The sequence below is a fragment of the Pseudophryne corroboree genome, chromosome 9, assembly GCF_028390025.1.
Source record: "Pseudophryne corroboree isolate aPseCor3 chromosome 9, aPseCor3.hap2, whole genome shotgun sequence".
In the NCBI taxonomy this organism is placed as follows: Eukaryota; Metazoa; Chordata; class Amphibia; order Anura; family Myobatrachidae; genus Pseudophryne; species Pseudophryne corroboree.
Genome location: NC_086452.1, coordinates 9,903,588 through 9,925,842, shown reverse-complemented (window position 1 = coordinate 9,925,842; position 22,255 = coordinate 9,903,588). Strand labels below are relative to the sequence as shown.

General features: G+C 47.2%; 1 protein-coding gene across 3 annotated transcripts in view; it reads left to right on the top strand.

Annotated features, from left to right (window-relative positions):
• The window catches only part of DNAI3 (dynein axonemal intermediate chain 3), a 400,488-nt gene that overhangs the window by 311,696 nt on the left and 66,537 nt on the right, over nucleotides 1–22,255 (top strand). The gene's annotated exons all lie outside the window — the stretch shown is intronic.

The following is a 22,255-nucleotide window of genomic DNA, read 5'->3' as shown; positions in this document are numbered from 1 at the left end:
GGCTTCTGCCAGGCGAGTATCAGAATTGGCGGCTTTGTCTTGTAAAAGCCCTTATTTGATTTTCCATATGGATAGGGCAGAATTGAGGACTCGTCCCCAGTTTCTCCCAAAGGTGGTGTCAGCGTTTCACCTGAACCAGCCTATTGTGGTGCCTGCAGCTACTAGGGACTTAGAGGACTCCAAGTTGCTAGACGTTGTCAGGGCACTGAAAATATATGCTTCCAGAACGGCTAGAGTCAGAAAATCTGACTCGCTGTTTATCCTATATGCACCTAACAAGCTGGGTGCTCCTGCTTCTAAGCAGACTATTGCTCGTTGGATTTGTAGTACAATTCAGCTTGCACATACTGTGGCAGGCCTGCCACAGCCAAAATCTGTCAATGCCCATTCCACAAGGAAGGTGGGCTCATCTTGGGCGGCTGCCCGAGGGGTCTCGGCTTTACAACTTTGCCGAGCAGCTACTTGGTCAGGGGCAAACACGTTTGCAAAATTCTACAAATTTGATACCCTTGCTGAGGAGGACCTGGAGTTCTCTCATTCGGTGCTGCAGAGTCATCCGCACTCTCCCGCCCGTTTGGGAGCTTTGGTATAATCCCCATGGTCCTTACGGAGTTCCCAGCATCCACTAGGACGTCAGAGAAAATAAGAATTTACTCACCGGTAATTCTATTTCTCGTAGTCCGTAGTGGATGCTGGGCGCCCATCCCAAGTGCGGTTTATCTGCAATACTTGTACATAGTTATTGTTAACTAAATCGGGTTATTGTTGAGCCATCTGTTGAGAGGCTCTATTGTTTCATACTGTTAACTGTGTTTCATATCACGAGTTGTACGGTGTGATTGGTGTGGCTGGTATGAGTCTTACCCGGGATTCAAAATCCTTCCTTATTGTGTACGCTCGTCCGGGCACAGTACCTAACTGAGGCTTGGAGGAGGGTCATGGTGGGAGGAGCCAGTGCACACCAGGTAGTCTAAGATCTTTCTAGAGTGCCCAGCCTCCTTCGGAGCCCACTATTCCCCATGGTCCTTACGGAGTTCCCAGCATCCACTACGGACTACGAGAAATAGAATTACCGGTGAGTAAATTCTTATTTTAAACCTTAGCAGGGAAAGGAAGACACGACACCAGTCTGTAGTTAAACCACTTGGTTCCGACACCACAGCGTATTATTGCTGAAAGGGGGTTACAATACAAACAATACAATACAACAGAATAATGGCTACAATCAATGGTACATACGTGAGTGGATTCGCCGTGCTACCCAGATCTGGTCCTCGGTCATCTGATAGATAACTTTGTGAGTCTTGTGTCAGACCAGGCCTGCAGCAGGCTCTCTTTATACAATTCTTCCAAAACTTAACACAATGGATACTGTAATCTCTTTGTCCATTGGACACAGGGATGGTCATTTACAGTACAGGAGAGGTCATAGGTCGGTTTGAATAGGTGGACGATGTTTGTTCTAACTGCTCTTGTGGGTGATCTCCTCTGGATTCCCGCCGCATACATAATGTACAGTAAATACAGTTTATATCTATATTCTGCTCCTGCACATAACTATCCGCAGGAAGATGCGATCTTCCTCAAACCAACACCGGAATATTACTCTTAAAATACCCTACCAAACACCACCTTATAACCTTGTTCTGTCCCCTCCTATCCTGTAAAGGTGAATCCCTTTGTTCTGAAACCATTTAAACTGCTGTAACTTGCTGCTGTGGTGCAGGGAGGCTATGTGTAAAATGTGCACTATTTGGATTAAATATGTAATGTGTTTTGATGGCTTTTCCATGCGTTCACAAACTCTACTGTAAATACTCATACCACGCGCTAATACGCAGGTCCGCGGGAGCGACCATACGCAAATTGCGAATATGCGCACGCACGGCAGAGCAAGTACGCGCACGGTGGCCATCTGTGTGTAGTTTGTACGTAATGTATGTACTGCAATATTTTTCGACTTTGAGAGTCCACCCTTTGGCAGTCACCAATAACTGCCAATATCTAATCACTAAACAGAAAAATATCTATACAATATCTACAGAAGCTTTGATGATCGGGGAGAGTTGTAGGTGGGAAATGTATGACCTAGTGGGATAGTAAAAAGCATGTATGTATGAATCCATGTCTGAGGGGCATGTATCATCGTGCCATATATGTTCTAAATAAGCTTCGAGGTACTGCAAAGTATACATTAAATCCTTCTCATCCCGTATTAAGGGTCTGTAAGTGGGCCAACAAACACTACCGAGCTCATTTCGGCTTCTGCTTCCAACAAATGGGGTGCACATATAGTTGATGATACATGAAGGGGGAAACATATGTGAGTGCTAGTATATGTGGATATCACCTGACGACTATCTGTGCCATTAACTGAAGGTTGCAGAGATGAAGATAAGACACATATATAAAAATACATTTACATAAACGTTTTGGATAATGCTGATGTCTTTTTCCGGATGGATGTATCTGGGCAGAGGGGGAGACAAAAGGAAAACAGGTGAACGAAACAGGCCATGAAATTAATTTGCAATCCTTATCATATCACTCTCTCTATGGATGGGTCGTAAATTAAATCTGCTGCTGTAACAGTACCCTTGCGCCGCATCAGAATTCGAACACACCTAAATATCAAAGGTAATTAATAGTTCCTCTGGCTGTACGGGTGATGTCTAATGCGAGAAGGAACTGAATCCCGGTGGATTCGTGGATCAAATCAGAGGCTGCGTGCTCTGCCCTATCTATGAGGTGTCTCTTGATGATGTGTTCATAGTGAGTATGAGTATAAGGAGCCTGAGCACTGCGGTGAACGTCTTTCATCTTATCATGGGTTATGGTCTTGACCTCTGGCAGTACTCTCCCAATATAACACAATCCCTCTGAGCTCGGGGCAAGCCACTTGTACGCCTTCCTCCCACATATGAAATAGGCATCATCTGGGAGAACATAGGGGACAAAGTATGACATCACCGTATTACAAACTTTCCAAGTAAAGAAACCAGTCCCTAGTTCTCCTATCTGCTCAGTACAAGTATCAGGCTGGATGATATGGGCACAATACCCTGGTGATACTTTTCCAACCCACATGGTCTTGCTTCCACGAGTATACCTATACCGATAATATCTCCCACTTTTGGCTATTTGGCGTACAAGTTCAGAGTCTATGGGTATCCTATCAGCTCTGTGTGAAAAGGTCATTGTCTGGTTGTTCCACGTCACTTCCCAATTTCCTGGGTTTAGGTAATTGGAAATATTAAAGCACAATAAGGACCTGTCTACATGATACTGGTGGAGCTTCAAACTAGGGGGCCTAGAAATATTGAATTTCTTGTCCACCGGTCTCCCACCCCGTAATTCGAGTACCTCATCTATTGCTAAAGGGTATGGTACCAATCCTGACTTGCTCTGACCTTGAGGTACTTGTGAGCACACCCAGCATTCTGTCTGGTTTAAGACCTTACCCATTAGTGAGTGGTAATCACTCAACGGATGACGATCCATGTCGATATTAAGGTTGGACTGACATCTCTGGATGCACCCATCCTCGACTATATTTTCACAATTCCTGCAGATACAATTTTCCTCAGACAATAACCCCTCACAGTGCCTCCGAGCTCCCTGACTACCAGAGCGCTTACTGTTGCTAGCCTTTACTTGAGCGATGTGACACTCCTGAGATCCTACAAATTCATACTCGTCATCAGAAACCATTCCAGATCCCTGCTCGACCTCTCTGGGGCCCTCACCAAAACAAACTGTCCTGATTAAAACCAGAATTACTAACAGAACCCGAAACGCAGTCTCTTGTGATCGATCCATTTCGTTTGAGGAAAGGAGGAAAGTAAGAAGGAGAAAAGAAAGGAAAATGCAGGGGGAGGTGAAAAAACAGGAAATGATACAACAACCGTTCTAGATCTGTGCTCGGATGCCCTTCAACAGTCCTGCCTCTCAACCTTCCCGAAACAGACACTCCAGTGATACGAGGTTCTCTACACTCTGCTCTTTGTCACGAGTTCTCTCCGGGTCAGCGACCTTCTTGCAGTGGGACGAGTGGACCCAAGTCTCTCTCTCGGCGACCTTTAATGCTGTCGTGCTGGTTAGCAAGACTTGGTATGGTCCTTCCCACCTGTCTATGAGGCAACCTGAGCGTAAGAAATTTTGAATCATTACATAATCCCCAGGTTCAATGTCATGACAATTACTGTTCGGTAGGTCAGGAATCACCAGCTTTAAATTTCTTTGTTGATTTCTCAGCTGCTGGCTCATCCCAACCAAATATCTCACAGTCACTTCGTTATTACATTTCATCCTGGGGGTCTATCATTACATGAGGTTGTCGACTAAAAAGAATTTCAAAAGGTGATAGGTTAAGGGGAGACCTGGGGGTGGTTCTGATACTGTACAACACTAGTGGCAAAGCTTCTGGCCACAACAATCCAGTTTCAGCCATCACTTTGCTCAGCTTGTTCTTAATAGTGCTGTTCATTCTCTCCACCTTCGCACTCGCCTGTGGTCGGTACGGAGTATGCAGCTTGCTATTAATTCCCATCAGTTTGCACATGACCTGAAAGACTTCACCTGTAAAATGGGTACCCCTATCGCTTTCAATTATTCTAGGGATACCATATCTACACACAAATTCCTGCACAATTTTCTTTGCAGTGAACGTAGCAGTATTTGTGGCAGCAGGGAACGCTTCTACCCAATTGGAAAATACGTCAATACAAACTAACACATTTTAAATTTCTACAGGGTGGTAACTGCATGAAATCGATTTGTATTACCTGAAAATGTCCGTCTGTCGGGGGGATATGGGATGGCTCTGTTGGTATTGACTTACCAATATTCTTCCTCAAGCAAGTAAAACATGTCATTGCTCTTTTACCTGCATGCGAAGAGAATCCTGGCGCACACCAGTAGGCTCTCACCAGCTTACACATATCCTCTTTGCCCAGATGAGTCAGACCGTGTGCCGCCTCAGCTAGACTTGGAAGATATGCTCTGGGGGCCACTGGCTTACCGTGTCCACCTGTCCAAAGTCCTGAGGACTCCTGGCCATACCCCTTTGACCTCCAGACCGCCTTTTCCTGTAGGGAACACAAATTTTGCATTTCGATTAATTGTTGTGTGTTGATCGTTTTAAATGTCATCAGTGATGTGATGTTCGTTTGTATGAGGGTGCTGGCTGCTGATTTAGCAGCTTCGTCTGCCCGGCTGTTACCAATTGAAATTGGGTCTTGGTTGTAAGTATGTGCTTTACACTTGATAACAGCCACTCTGTCTGGTTCCTGTAACGCTGTTAGAAGCCTTTTTATGTGGGACGCATGCGCTACAGGTGTGCCAGCTGCCGTCATGAAATTTCTGAGGCGCCACAGGGCCCCGAAATCATGCACCACTCTAAAGGCATACCTAGAATCTGTGTGTATATTAGCTGACTTACCCTTGGCCAATTCACACGCTCTGGTTAGGGCGACCAACTCAGCAACTTGTGCTGAGTGCGGTGGGCCCAGGGGTTCAGCTTCTATGATACCTCTGTCGTCTACAACTGCATATCCAGTACGCAAGTCTCCCGATTTTGTCTGTCTGTGGCAACTACCGTCAGTGTAGAAGGTAAAGTCTACTCCTTCCAGTGGGTTGTCACTGATGTCAGGTCTCGCAGTGAAAGTCTGATTCATGTATTCCATACAATCATGCGTATTAGTGTCTGCACTAAATCCTCCTTCACCATCATTCTCATCCTCCACCCTTTATGCCTGCCCAGGCACACTTGGCAAGTAAGTTGCAGGATTTAGTGAGCTGCATCTCTTAATGGTGATGTTTACAGGGGCCATTAGTGCTAATTTACACTTTGTAAACCGAGCGGATGAGACATGTCTGGTTTGGGCGGAGTTTAGTAAGGCTGATACTGCATGAGGTGTAAGGATGGTCAGGTTGTGTCCTAGCACTACGTCCTCGCTTTTACTTACTAGCAAAGCTATCGCTGCAACACTTTGCAAGCATGTGGGGAGAGACCGCGCTACGGTGTCCAACTGTGCACTGTAGTATGCTACCGGTCTGCTGGCATCACTATGTCTCTGTGTTAAGACACCTGTCGCACACCCAGCACTTTCCGTGCCGTACAATTTGAAGGGCTTCTCATAATCTGGCATGCCTAATGCAGGTGCCTGTGATAGGCACTGTTTGAGTCTCTCAAATGCCAGTTCGGACTCATCTGTGTGCGAGATCCGTTCTGGTTTGTTCGAAGAGACCATTTCTTGCAAAGGTAAAGCCAGTATAGAGAACCCTGGGATCCAGTTTCGGCAGTACCCACACATTCCAAGGAATGTGCGGATCTGTTGCTGAGTTTGTGGCAGAGTCATGTCGCGAATCGCCTGTATTCTATCAGCGGTGAGGTGTCTAAGTCCTTGAGTCAAGCAATGTCCCAAATATTTTACCCTGGTCTGGCACAACTGCAACTTATCCTTTCAAACCTTGTGTCCCGTTTGGGAACGATGAAACAGAAGCTGTTTCGTGTCTTTCAAGGACGATTCGAGTGAGTCTGAGCACAACAATAAGTCATCGACAAACTATATTAGCATTGATCCACTCTCAGGTTGAAAGGATTGTAAACAGTCATGCAAGGCCTGGGAGAAGATACTCGGGCTGTCAATAAAAACCTTGGGGAAGAAGAGTCCAGGTGTACTGTACTCCCCTGTATGTAAAAGCGAAGAGGTATTGGCTGTCAGGATGCAGAGGGACAGAAAAGAAGGCAGAACAGAGGTCGATGACAGTGAAAACTGTTGCAGTAGAGGGAATTTGCATGAGGATGACAGCTGGATTGGGCACTACGAGGAATTGGCTCTCGGCTATCTTGTTTATCCCCCTTAGGTCCTGCACTAGCCTGTAACCCCTCCCCCCACTCTTTTTCACAGGGAAGATGGGACTATTGGCAGTGCTGGACGTCCTGACTAGGATGCCCTGTTGTAGTAACCGCTCTATGACGGAGTACACTCCTAATTCTACCTCTGGCTTTAGAGGATACTGAGGGATTTTTGGAGCTATCCTACCATCTTTTACTTGTACTACTACTGGAGCTACATTCACCATAAATCCAGTGTCTTGTCCATCTTTGGTCCAAAGGGAACCCGGTATTTGTGAGATCATTTCCTCTACCTTTGATGGACACTTGTCTATAAGAGCAGAATGCGACATTAGCCTTTGAGGGGTGTCTAATATATCTTGCACTTCTTGAACGTGGTTCTCAGGTATATCCAAGAAGACACCTTCAGGAGTACAATATATGACACACCGCATTTTACACAATAAATCTCTGCCGAGTAGATTAGTCGGAAACGATGCAGCCAACAGAAAAGAATGTTTGGTCTGCAAGGGCCCTATCGTAACCTCTGCCGGTCTACTCAAAGGGTATTGTTGCACTGTTCCTGTTACTCCCATTGCCGAAATTGTTTTACCCGTGGTTTTTATACCTACTGTCCAATTTAACACTGACCCTGTATCTACAAGAAAAGGTAATGGTACACCAGCTACATCAACCGTGACCTCAGGTTCACTACCAAGGCTAGCAATCAACTTCACTGGCTGCAGACTACAGGTGTGGCCCAACCCCTATTGTGTGGGGAGACCCTCCCGCAGCGCATTGGCAGCTATGATATGTGAGGGGGGTAGCTGTGAGTTTTCGGAGGCCTGCCAGTCCCTCCTTGGTGGGTACCTCCTTGTTTCCCCTGCGTGTGGCTCGTAATTCCTCCTACGCGGTCCCTGATCCCAAGTATGTGCATTGTCGTGAGGTTCATATCCTGGTCTAGGGGGTCGGTATACATTATGTGTACTTTTATTCCTACATTCCCTCGAGTAATGTCCTACCTTTTGAAATTTATAGCATGTTACTAAACGTGACTTACCATCAGGGGTCTGGGGTTTCGGCTGATGTGGCTTTGTTGTAAGTGCGTCTATACTTACTGTCATCAGCCTTTCCCCGTGTAACTCCCTGTGCTTAATGATGTTCCTATCATGCTCGACCGCGGACTCTCTCAATGCAGCCACCGAGATACCTCTCCAGTTCGGTAGAGAGGTCTGTACCCTTGTTCTCAGTGCCTCCTTCAACCCGTCCATTAATACAGAAACTGCTACCTCCCTGTGATGTACATTGTCCTTAATGTCCTCGATACCAGTGTATCTAGCCATTTCCTGCAGTGCTCGATGGAAATATTCGGATGCCGTTTCACCTTCCTGTTGTCTTATGGAAAAGATTTTATTCCATTTGACAACAGTAGGGAAATATACTCCTAATTGCAGATTGATTTGCCGTACATTCTCCTGAGTGTATTCATCAGTGAGAGGTACTTCTACGTTTAACTTACAATCAGTTATGAATTTCGCGGGGTCAATATTTGAGGGTAAACATACCCGTAGCACTGTTCGCCAATCTTTGTGGGTTCGTTGGCGTTACCTAACTCTTTAATGAACCTCTGGCATGCGACTAGATCTTTTCTGGGATCGGGAAATTCTGACATAATTGACCTTAACTCTGCCCGGGACCAAGAACAATGCATGGCAATGTTCCTGATGGGAGTTACTCACTGAGCATCAGTCCTCCCATTGGGGACTGCAATTACCCTGACAGGATTTAATTCAATTACATCATTTTGATTTGATTTTATAATGTGAGGTGCTATTGTCTCTGCATAATGTATGGTACCATACTTACCTGTGGACACGACCTCACTTTTCCCTCCACTAAGGGGTTTTGCTACTGCTCTTGTTGGTTGAGCCGTGCCCACCTGAGTATCCTGTATGGTGGCTGCTAGAGAGAGTGCCGATATCGTGCTGGGCTCATCTTCCTGCTCGCAGTCCTGGGGAAAATTTAAAACAGGATACAACTGGCAAGGGTTAGCGTTAGTACATTTATCAGTTACTCTCCTATCTTGTACCAATGTGCCATTGTCTGTAGCCACTTTCTCCCCCACAATATACGGTGGTGGTGGTGGTGCGGTCGCCATTATTTTCCCGCTAGGTTTGGAACCTGCTGCGCGAGCTAATTCCCTTTGTATATCCCCCTCCTGTTGCCATAAATTTAAACAATCTGTATGTCTAATCCTTTGTTTTCTGGATCTTATTAGACATATCCTTATCCTTAAGTTCTGCAATATTTCTGGTTCAAAGCTGCCCACTTTAGGGAATGGTACCCTATCTTTGTCAGTCATAAGTACCCATTCAGACAAAAAGTCTTCCGTGTGTGAACCATATTTTCCACACATAACAAACCTCGCTGACCCCTTGGGCCGCGGCTCTTCAACCTGAACCCTGGTTACAAAACGTCCACCGCTTGTACAATTGGATCCCATCACGAACTTTTTCCTTTTACGCAATCCCCAATGCACAATACAAATAGACGGTGAAAGTTCTCAGAGCGCTTTCACCCACTCACGCCCACGTTGGCCAGTGCTACCATACACTGTCGATAGCGAAGGCAATGTACCCAACTTAGGGCCCTATCTGACCTATATTTACTGGAAGTTTTTAGGAATAACTTACCCTTTCCAGTAAAGTATCGGTCGTTGGAGATTTTCCTGAGAGAGACCAGCGAAAACTCCCTATGCACTTTATTATACACAAATCACGCTTGCGTATGCTCTATATAGCGCTAATGATACCGCGATTTTACGCAAAATCTCGTAAAAGGATATCACGTTGCGCTATGTATCGCACCCACAAACGCGCGGTCCAATCGCACAGCGTATAGGTACTTGTTACTTATCTGCCATACGACCACGGGTCGTTGTACAAACTGGGACCCTCAGTCCGGAGCGTAATACCAAAAAAACCTTTTTACTTCAATACTTCGCAATACAATGCACTATCACGCTTCTTTACAAATCACCTCATGATTTGCGTATTAAACCTTATACTAACGTGAGTCAGCCTTCTCACGCCACCAAGCCTCCACTCACTTGATGTACCAAACGAAGGGATCCCGAATTCCGGGGTTCGAATTTCACTCACTCCTACGTTCGCTCACTCAAGTACACTTTGTCTTTTCTGTACAGAAAATTATGATTCATTCAGATAAGCAGCTTTTCCCCCAGAGGCAATACGGTTTAAACAAAAAGTTTTATACTAATCTTTGGAAACCGAGCAGTTTTGTGCTATTGTAGCGTGGCTACTGTCCCACCTTTAAACTAAACGACACTATTGTGTAATTTGTACTTAGCGGCCGTATTCTTACGCACTTTGCGTAAACACGCGATCGTGCGTGTTTCTTACGCTGCGTGCGCAGTCCTGTACTTTGTCCGAGACACGTGTACAAAACCGTACATCCACAATAGCACAAATCCCACAACTTCTATAAATGTGAGCAATATTAACTATGGCCCTCATTCCGAGTTGATCGGTCGCAAGGCGAATTTAGCAGAGTTACACACGCTAAGCCGCCGCCTACTGGGAGTGAATCTTAGCTTCTTAAAATTGCGACCGATGTATTCGCAATATTGCGATTACTAACTACTTAGCAGTTTCAGAGTAGCTCCAGACTTACTCTGCCTGTGCGATCATTTCAGTGCTTGTCGTTCCTGGTTGACGTCACAAACACACCCAGCGTTCGCCCAGGCACTCCCACCGTTTCTCCGGACACTCCTGCGTTTTTTCCGGAAACGGTAGCGTTTTCAGCCACACGCCCCTGAAACGCCGTGTTTCCGCCCAGTAACACCCATTTCCTGTCAATCACATTACGATCGCCGGAGCGAAGAAAAAGCCGTGAGTAAAAATACTTTCTTCATAGTAAAGTTACTTGGCGCAGTCGCAGTGCGAACATTGCGCATGCGCACTAAGCGGATTTTCACTGCGATGCGATGAAAAATACCGAGCGAACAACTCGGAATGAGGGCCTATAATCGCTCACTAAACACAACACACAGTTTCTTTCTGTATAAACCTTTACAACTAGGCCAGACTGCATTTGTGTATTACACTTACTTCCTTAAACATTTATTTTTAGTTTTAACTATATAGCAACAAATGTATTCGGTTTCACATAGATCTAAATGAATCTAGCAATCTGAGTGTTATGGTAACAATGTGAGAGGGTGTACACAGAGTATGGGTGCCTTTGTTATGTACGCTTTTGGTGCCAGAAAAAAAATTCACAGACTTTTAAATAGCTTTTTTCCTGTTTACTTTACGGGTTCTACCAGCATCCCTACAAACCATACAGAGCAGACGTCATCTAATCAGCAAACAAGTAGGGTTTTCAGTGCATCCACCGACCAAGAAAAGGTTACGTAGGATTCTTTCTGTCCGCCCTTTTGCTGATAAATTAAGTCTGCTGTGACCTGTTAGGCTGTGGTATGTGGAAAACCGGACGACGCCCCTAATTGATAATGCTGATTTATCAACAGGAATGAAAAGCTATACCTTATACACACTTTAAATACACTTTACCATGGAGCCGCTGCGGCCGCTAAACTTAATACACACTCTACGCACCTTTTACGCTGTTAGCGTACATAGTCCCGTACCGTGTACGGACTTTGCGTACAAACGCCACGCTGACGGTACAAAGTACACACAGCGCGTACACACCCAATGAATACACTTTAAACCTTATACAGCAATGCAATGCGATACTAATACACGTTAAACCTTAGCAGGGAAAGGAAGACACGACACCAGTCTGTAGTTAAACCACTGGGTTCCGACACCACAGCATATTATTGCTGAAAGGGGGTTACAATACAAACAATACAATACAACAGAATAATGGCTACAATCAATGGTACATACGTGAGTGGATTCGCCGCGCTACCCAGATCTGGTCCTCGGTCATCTGATAGATAACTTTGTGAGTCTTGTGTCAGACCAGGCCTGCAGTAGGCTCTTTTTATACAATTCTTCCAAAACTTAACACAATGGATACTGTAATCTCTTTGTCCATTGGACACAGGGATGGTCATTTACAGTACAGGAGAGGTTATAGGTCGGTTTGAATAGGTGGGCGATATCTGTTCCAACTGCTCTTGTGGGTGGTCTCCTCTGGATTCCCGCCGCATACATAATGTACAGTAAATACAGTTTATATCTATATTCTGCTCCTGCACATAACTATCCGCAGGAACATGCGATCTTCCTCAAACCAACACCGGAATATTACCCTTAAAATACCCTACAGCTGGATACCAAACACCACCTTATAACCTTGTTCTGTCCCCTCCTATCCTGTAAAGGTGAATCCCTTTGTTCTGAAATCATTTAAACTGCTGTAACTTGCTGCTGTGGTGCAGGGAGGCTATGTGTAAAATGTGCACTATTTGGATTAAATACGTAATGTGTTTTGATGGCTTTTCCATGCGTTCACATACTCTACCGTAAATACTCATACCATGCGCTAATACGCAGGTCCGCGGGAGCGACCATGCGCAAATTGCGAATATGCGCACGCACGGCAGAGCAAGTACGTGCACGGAGGCCATCTGTGTGTAGTTTGTACGTAATGTATGTACTGCAATATTTTTCGACTTTGACATAACAAACAGTACTAAACCAAGAACAAAGCAGTACTGAACCAAGTAACCACTGCAGGCTCACGAAGCGCTGGGCGGGCGCCCAGAATCCTTTACGGACTACGAGAAAAGGATTTACTGGTAGGTAATTATAATCCTATTTTCTCTTACGTCCTAGAGGATACTGGGGTCCATATTAGTACCATGGGGATGTACCAAAGCTCCCAGAACGGGAGGGAGAGCGCAGAGGCTCCTGCGGAACTGATTGACCATACCTTAGGTCCTCCGTGCCCAAAGTATCAAACGTGTAGAACTTAGCAAACGTGTTCGACTCAGACCAAGTAGCCACATGGCAATGCTGTAAAGCCGAGACACCCCGTGCAGCCGCCCAGGAAGAACCCACCTTACGAGTAGAGTGGGCCTTGAAAGATGTAGGACACGGCAAGCCTGCCGTAGAATACGCATGCTGGATAGTGAACCTGATCCAGCGAGAGATCATCTGCTTAGAAGCAGGACACCCAATTTTCTTGGGATCATACAGGTCAAACAGAGAGTCTGATTTCCTGTGACGAGCAGTCCTCTTCACATAGATTTTCAAAGCCCTAACAACATCCAAGGACTTTGACGAAATTGAGGAGTCAGTAGCAACTGGCACCACAGTAGGTTGGCTGATATGAAAAGCCGACACAACCTTTGGAAGGAACTGCTGACGTGCCCGGAGCTCAGCTCTATCTTCATGGATTAAGTAGGGGCTTTTACAAGACAAAGCCCCCAACTCCGACACACGTCTAGCAGAAGCTAAGGCCAACAAAGTGATAGCCTTCCACGTGAGAAACTTGACCTCAACCTCCTGTAGAGTCTCGAACCAATCCGATTGGAGGATCCCAGAGTGCCGTAGGCAGCACAAAGGGAGGCTGGATGTGCAGAACCCCTTTCAAGAAAGTCTGAACATCAGGGAGGGAAGCCAGTTGTTTCTGGGAGAAAATGGATACGGCCGAAATCTGGACCTTTATGGATCCCAAACTCAGGCCCATATACACACCTTCTTGCAGGAAGAGGAGAAACCGTCCCATTTGAAACTCCACCATCGGAAACTTCTTGGATTCACACCAAGTTACATACTTTTTCCAAATGCGATGGTAATGTTTAGACGTTACTCCTTTCCTAGCCTGTATCAGGGTAGGAATAACCTTGTTTGGAATGCCCTTCCGAGCTAAGATCTGGCGTTCAACCTCCATGCCGTCAAACGTAGCTGTGGTAAGTCTTGATAAGCGAACTGCCCCTGTTGCAGAAGGTCCTCCCGAAGAGGAAGAGGCCTCGGGTCTTCCAGCAGTAGATCCAGAAGATCCGCGTACCAAGCCCTTCTTGGCCAGTCCAGAGCAATGAGGATTGCCTGAACTCTTGTTCTCTTTACGAGTTTTAGAATCCTTGGAATGAGGGAAGTGGAGGAAACACGTACACTGACTGGAACACCCACGGTGTTACCAGTGCGTCCATCACCACTGCCTGCGGGTCTCTCGACCTGGAACAGTACCTCCGAAGCTTCTTGTTGAGATGGGAGGCCATCATATTTATTTGAGGTACACCCCAAAGATTTGTCACCTCCGTGAACACCTCCGGATGGAGGCCCCACTCTCCTGGATGGAGATCGTGTCTGCTGAGGAAGTCCGCTTCCCAGTTGTCCACTCCCGGAATGAAGATTGCTGACAGCGCCAACACGTGCCTTTCTGCCCAGAGGAGGATTCTTTATACCCCTGACATTGCAGCTCTGCTCTTCGTTCCGCCCTGTCAGTTTATGTAGGCCACTGTCGTTACATTGTCCGACTGCACCTGAATGGCCCGATCCTGTAGAAGATGTGCCGCTTGTAGAAGACCGTTGTACACGGCCCTTAGTTCCAGAATGTTGATAGGAAGAATGGATTCCGGACTTGACAACCTTTCTTGGAAGGTTTCCCCTTTGGTGACTGCGTCCCCAACCACTGAGACTTGCATCCATGGTTAGAAGGATCCAGTTCTGAATCCGAAACCTGCGTCCCTCTAGAAGGTGAGGCAATTGTAGCCACCACAGGAGTGAAATCCTGGCTTTTGGCGACAGACGTATCCTCTGGTGCATGTGCAGATGAGACCCCGACCACTTGTTCAGGAGATCCAGTTGGAAGGACCGTGCATGAAATCTTCCGTACTGAAGAGCCTCGTAGGAGGCAACCATCTTCCCCAGAAGGCGAATGCACTGATGAACCGCTACCCGGGAAGGCTTCAAGACATCCCCGACCATAGTTTTGATCACCAATGCTTTCTCCACCGTAGAAATACTCTCTGCACTTCCGTGTCGAGGATCATCCCTAGGAAAGACAATCTCCCTGTCGGCTCCAAATGTGACTTGGGAAGATTAAGGATCCATCCATGTTCCCTGAGCAGTCGAGTCGTGAGAGCAATGGACTGCAACAAGATGCACTGCACCGCCTCCTCTATATCCCCGCCTCCAGGCACTGGAGCTCAGTTTGTAAGTTGGTGCCTAACAGGGAAGGCTGCGCTGGGCAGCCCTAGTAAGAGCTTTTCTAAAGAAGAAAAGAAGACTTCAAGGGCCGCATCGCCTCCCCCAGCGGCGCTGCATACTCCCGCGCCCTGTTGCCAGGTACTTACAGCGGAGGCGCTCCAGTTCCCATAAGGCACACATCACCGCTGCTGCTCTCCTGGATCGCGTGGCCGCACTTCAGGGAGCAGGTAAGAGGGTCCCCTAGGTGGGACCCACTGAAATTGTGATCCGGCCACTGGCGTGGACACTGAGGCCATGCAGGCACCTCGCTATATCCACCATTGCAAGGAGCACAGGTCGGATTTACTAAAATCAAATCCGTTTGTTATAGGCTCCATAGCACCCGGTGGTGAAGTCCAGCAGAGGGGATAAGGCTCTGACCTGTAGCTCTTCCCCCAGCTCCGGGCGCCATCTACTGCAGGATTTCCCGCCCTGGAGCTGCATCTCTCTCCCTCACTCCCTGCCAGCGTTTGGGCGCCATTACACAGAGCTGCGCTGATTCTGGGACTGCTGGCCACTGTCTCCTCTGTAAAGCCACCTGCATCATCAGCGCTGTGCATTTACAGGACACTTAAGTATTCTACATGTCATTTAGACCGTGTTAGTTAAGAACAAGCGCATTACTACAGGGATATTTAGTACAAGTATTCTGTGATATACATCCAGTCTTTACTGTGCATTGTTATATCTGTATACATATATAGCTTTACGTAGTATTGCTAGTCCAGTGCAGTTTTATTGTTATATGTAATAATTTCTGCATTGTACATGTGACTGTGTGTGCCTATAGCTGCTGTGTGGTTCCTATTCCGTGTATCTCACACATATTGCCATCCCTATATTCTGTTTCCTGGGGGGCTACGTGCGTCAGGGTCTCCTATACGTATAGTGTTCCACAGGATATACTGTTTGTATTTTCCTCTGTGTATTTCAGTCACCTCATACCACTTAAATCCTCTGTTTGTGTTCTGCATTTGCAGTCACCTACTACAGGGGTTTTTTGTCAGGTATTGTATGTGTCTGGCTATATTGTACTGTTGTGCCCAAAGGCTACATTCTCAATAATGTCTAATGCACAGAGCGGGAACGCCGCGGACGCTCCTGCCTCAGGCAGTGCTGACACCCCGGTTTTACCTGAGGAAAATGTTTCAGCTGAGGGTTCAGGTACTGGGTGTTCTGCACCCTCTAGTCAGCCTGAAGCACCGGTGGCACCCCAAAACCCACCTTGGGCTACTTTTTCTAATTTGCTGACTATGTTTGTAACACAACTTACACCTTGTGCCAGTACAGCCATGGGCAGATACTCTGTCAACTCAGTTACAGCAATTAAATCAGTCCTTGGTTAAACAAAAGCCTAACCCTTGCCCTACTGGGACCAAAGGGTCATCTGAGTGGGCCATTTCTTTCTCACAATCAACTCATGTTTCAGATACTTCGTCCGATGACGATGGAGCATATACTGATCCTTCAGACACAGATACAGTTACCTCTGATGTGGAACCTACAACGAAGGTTGATGTATCTGACCTAGTGGAGACTATCAAGATGATTCTTCAGATTGATGACGATGATCCTCCAGATGCGTCTAAGAAACCTGCTAAGTTCAAACGTCAGAAGGTTACTAAATTAGTCTTACCACATTCTGACCATTTAATTGACATACGTCAGGAATCCTGGGAGTCTCCAGGAAAGAAATTTTCCCTGTCTAAAAAGATGCTAGCTCGTTATCCTATCTCTGCGGAGTTAAGTAGCAAGTGGGAAACACCGCCACCAGTGGACTTGCATGTAGCCCGTCTCGTGGTGTCATCTATTCTGCCTGTCACGACCGTTACTTCTCTGAAGGAACCGACGGATAAGCGCGTGGAGAGCTGCTTGAAGTTTATTTACACACTTGCGGGTGCTGTGCATAGACCCACCATGGCAGCCTCTTGGGCTGCAAAAGGTATTGAAGCCTGGGTTCAAGCAGTTGAGGCAGAGCTACCTCTGAATTTTCCTGATGATACGAGACAATGCCTATCATATATTACCACAGCCTCTCATTACATCCAGGAGGCGGCCTCTGATGCAGGTGTTATGGTGGCCAAGGCATCTGCTACGTCCATACTGGCTCGCCGAATTCTGTGGTTAAGGTCCTGGTCGGGGGACTTGGACTCTAAGAAGACCTTGGAGGTGCTCCCTTTTAAGGGAGATATTCTATTTGGGGAAGATCTCAACAAGATTGTGACTGACTTGGCATCTGCCAAGACTGCGTGTTTCCCAAGTACTAATCCTTCGGCTCCGAAGGCTAAGAGTACCACTTTTCGTTCCTTTCAACCTCCAGGTAAAGCAAAGGGTCAGGCATACTCGAGGCAAGCTCGCACTTCCAAAACCTCTAAGCCCAAACCTAAATGTTCTTGGGCCGCCCGTCAGCCTACTTCCAAACCAGACAAGCCTGCTGCATGACGGGGCGGGCCTTCCCGTGGGGGACCCCAGGGTGGGAAGCCGACTTCTACAGTTCGCCCAGATATGGTTAAAGACCACTGCAGACGCCTGAGTGCGGGAAGTCGTCTCTCACGGATACGCCATCTCTTTCAAGAAACGTCCCCTCCGCCAGTTTTGCTCGACGGTTATCCGTTCGGATCTGTTAAAGGCACAAACTCTACGTTTAGTTGTACAATCCCTCCTGGATACAGGTGTGGTAGTGCCGGTGCCTCGGTCTCAGAGAGGCAGGGGCTACTAATCAACACTGTTCCTAGTTCCGAAGCCAAATGGATCCTCCCGACCCATTCTCAACCTCAAATCTTTGAACAAATTTGTGAAGGTATCCAAGTTCTGTATGGAAACTCTTCGCTCTATTGTTCTGGCGTTGGAGCCCAAGGGTTATATGGTATCCCTGGACATACAGGATGCTTACCTACACATTCCTATTGCCATGTTGCATCAACAATATCTGCAGTTTGCTATTGGCAACCTCCATTATCAATTCCAAGCCTTGCCCTATGGACTAACCACAGCTCCTCGGATTTTCACCAAGGTCATGGCAGTCATGATGGCCATTCTCTGTCGGAAAGGTATCAGGATCATGCCGTATCTGGACGACTTGCTGATCCTGGCGAACTCCCCAGAGGTTCTCATCCATCATCTGGAACTGACGGTCCAATTCCTACAAGCCCACGGGTGGCTCATCAACTGGAAGAAATCCTCACTGGTCCCTGCTCAGAGCATGGTGCACCTGGGGGCATTACTGGACACACACAACCAACGCTTGTTCTTGTCTCCAGAGAAGGTCCTGAAGCTTCAGGACAGGATAAGATACTTCCTTTCTCACCCAAGAGTGTCGATACACTCGGCGATGCAAATACTAGGTTTCATGGTGTCGGCTTTCGTCGTGATAGAGTACGCTCAATTTCATTTCCGCCCGCTGCAGAGGTTAATCTTTTACAAGTGGGACGGCCTTCCTCACCGGATCAGATCTCGCATGATTTCTTTGACTCCGGAGGTACGTCGGTCACTGGCCTGGTGGTTACAGGACCAACAATTGAGCAGGGGTCGTCCCTTCTGGATCTCTAACTGGGTCCTACTGACGACGGATGCCAGCCTGCAGGGTTGGGGCGTGGTGTTCGAACAACACTCTACAGGGTCGATGGACTAGGGAGGAATCTCTCCTCCCGATGAACATTCTGGAATTGCGGGCAGTGTTCAATGCTCTGAACCTTGCCCTGCCCCTGATACAGAACAGGCCTGTTCAAGTAAAATCGGACAACGCCACCACGGTGGCATACATAAATCATCAAGGCAGCATTCGAAGCCGCATGGCAATGATGGAAGTTTCAAAAAAATTTCAATGGGCGGAAAGCCATCTGCCAGCCATATCGGCAGTGTTCATTCCGGGGATCCTAAACTGGGAAGCGGACTTCCTCAGTTGTCAGGACGTACACGCTGGAGAGTGGAGTCTTCATCCGAAAGTCTTTCAACTCCTAGTGGACAGGTGGGGCCTACCAGATGTAGGCCTGATGGCGTGTCGACACAATCACAAGGTTCTGGTCTTCAGAGCAAGGACAAGGGATCCTCAAGCAGCGTTCGTGGACGCACTAGCAATTCCATGGAACTTTCGGCTGCCATACATGTTCCCTCCAGTGTCACTCCTGCCCAGGGTAATTCGGAAGTTCATGCAAGAAGGAGGAATACTACTTCTAATCGCTCCAGCGTGGCTCAGACAGCATTGTCCTCAGACCTGCAGGGTCTCTCGATAGAGCGTTCTCTTCTACTTCCTCAATGCCCAGACCTCCTCGTTCAGGGCTCTTGTGTCCACCAGGACCTGGCTCGACTGGCTTTGACGGCGTGGCTCTTGAAGCTTCACTCCTGAGAGCCAAAGGATTCTCTGAGGCGGTCATTGAAACTATGTTGAAAGCCCATAAACCGGCTTCGATTTATTATAGGGTCTGGAATTCTTACTTCACCTGGTGTGCTAATAAGAATTACGATGCATACAAGTTCAGCACTGCCAGACTTTTGGCTTTTCTGCAGCAAGGCCTGGACTGGTTTGGCCTCACTCAAGGTTCATATATCTGCCTTGTCGGTGTGGTCTCAGAGAAAAATTGCATCTCTTCCTGACGTTCATACTTTCACTCAGGGTGTTTTACAGATTCCGCCTCCCTCTGTTCGTCCTGTGGCTCCATGGGATCTGTCTGTTGTTCTCGATGCCCTGAACCTCTTGAGACGGTGGACCTTAAATGTCTTACCCTTAAGGTCGTGTTTCTACTGGCTATTGCCTCTGCCAGGAGGGTGTCAGACTTAGGCGCTTTGTCCTGTCGCTCACCCTTTCTGATTTTTCACCATGACCGTGCAGTTCTTTGAACTTGCCCTGGCTATCTACCTAAGGTGGTGTCTTCGTTCCACCTTAACCAAGAGCTTCTTTGAGTTTGTATGGCATTAGCCGCTGGTACCTTCTCCTGTCGTGAGAATGTGGTTCTATGTGGCTAACATCTACCGTCTCTCTTACCTGCTACTGCATTGGACTGGTTAACAAAACTGAGCTCCAGTGCCTGGAGGCGGAGATATTGAGGAGGCGGTGCGGTGTATCCTGGGAACAGTCAAAGCTTTAGCCTGTTGGTGCCTCGGATCAAGGTCTAACTCTACACCCCGATATTATTCCCTGTAGAATCCAGTGTACCTCGCAGAAAGATATTTAACAATGGTAAGTCTTACCATAAATCTCCTTTTTTCCCTACAAAACCGTTCATAACATTGTTTTTTTAAAACATTTTTATTTAATATAGTTTAAAAAAGTATTTTTTTAAATATTTTATTATGCAGAACGGATCTCTTTGTCAAAAACTGGGGGGACAGTATGACTGTGCGGTCGTATGCGATCTGACAATGCCAGTAAAATAGAGAACCCTTTCCTCCAAGTAGGACAGTGGTCCTACTCGTACACAGTGGCCCAGTGACCCTTCAGAGATGTGTCCCATCTTTTTTCCATGGGAACATAGACATCACCTCCTCACCCCCTCCCCCTCACCATGATGGGCACAGTTTTTGGGGCTGTAGTAGTAGATGTGTCTCGTCTTCTGTCCATGGGAACATAGGCATCACCTCCTCACCCCCCATGATGGGCACAGTCTTCAGGTTTATGGTAGTAGCTGTGTCACGTCTTCTGTCCATGGGAACATAGGCATCACCTCCTCACCCCCATGATGGGCACAGTCTTCAGGTTTATAGCAGTAGATGTGTCCAGTCTTCTGTCCATGGGAACAAAGGCATCACCTCCTCACCCCCCATGATAGGCACGGTCTTCAGGTCTGTGGTAGTAGATGTGTCCCATCTTCTGTCCATGGGAACATAGGCATCACCTCCTGACCCCCCATGATAGGCACGGTCTTCAGGTCTGTGGTAGTAGATGTGTCCAGTCTTCTGTCCATGGGAACATAGGCATCACTTCCACACCCCCCATGATAGGCACGGTCTTCAGGTCTGTGGTAGTAGATGTGTCCAGTCTTCTGTCCATGGGAACATAGGCATCACCTCCTCACCCCCATGATGGGCACAGTCTTCAGGTTTATGGTAGTAGATGTGTCCCGTCTTCTGTCCATGGGAACATAGGCATCACCTACTCACCCCCCATGATGGGCACAGTCTTCAAGTTTATGGTAGTAGATGTGTCCCGTCTTCTGTTCATGGGAACATAGGCATCACCTCCTCACCCACCATGATGGGCACAGTCTTCAGGTCTGTGGTAGTAGATGTGTCCTATCTTCTGGCCATGGGAACATAGGCATTACCTCCTCACCCCCGCCCATGATGGGCACAGTCTTCAGGTCTGTGGTAGTAGATGTGTCCCATCTTCTGGCCATGGAAACATAGGCATCACCTCCTCACCCCCCACGACGGACATAGTCTTCAAGTCTATGGTAGTAGATGTGTCCAGTCTTCTGTCCATGGGAACATAGGCATCACCTCCTCACCCCCATGATGGGCACAGTCTTCAGGTTTATGGTAGTAGATGTGTCCCGTCTTCTGTCCATGGGAACATAGGCATCACCTCCTCACCCCCATGATGGGCACAGTCTTCAGGTTTATGGTAGTAGATGTGTCCCGTCTTCTGTCCATGGGAACATAGGCATCACCTACTCACCCCCCATGATGGGCACAGTCTTCAGGTTTATGGTAGTAGATGTGTCCCTTCTTCTGTTCATGGGAACATAGGCATCACCTCCTCACCCACCATGATGGGCACAGTCTTCAGGTTTATGGTAGTAGGTGTGTCCTGTCTTCTGTCCATGGGAACATAGGCATTACCTCCTCACCCCCGCCCATGATGGGCACAGTCTTCAGGTCTGTGGTAGTAGATGTGTCACTGTCCACAGCAGAAACCCAACTTGCTGCTTCACTGTTGAAGTCTAAAATTAGACTTTCCTGATTAAATAACATTTTAATTAAGGTTGAGGCTCCCTAATGATCCTCTTCATATTCTATGGAAACTCATTGGCACTGATTATTACATCTTCATCTGCTATAATCAGATATTTTTCACCAAGAACGTAAATGTGTAAAATGCGTAGGGTTAAAGCTTTCATACAAAAACGTAGGCATTTTGAGAGGATGGCTGAATTTCCTTAAATCCCTCTAATCCATCAAGGCGTAAGAGGGCTGGGCAGATATGCATCGCAGAGGGCAGTGGTGGTGATTTTGTTACCCCAGTCACCACAGACACTGCTGAACGCATAATGCCATTAATGAGCCATGGTAA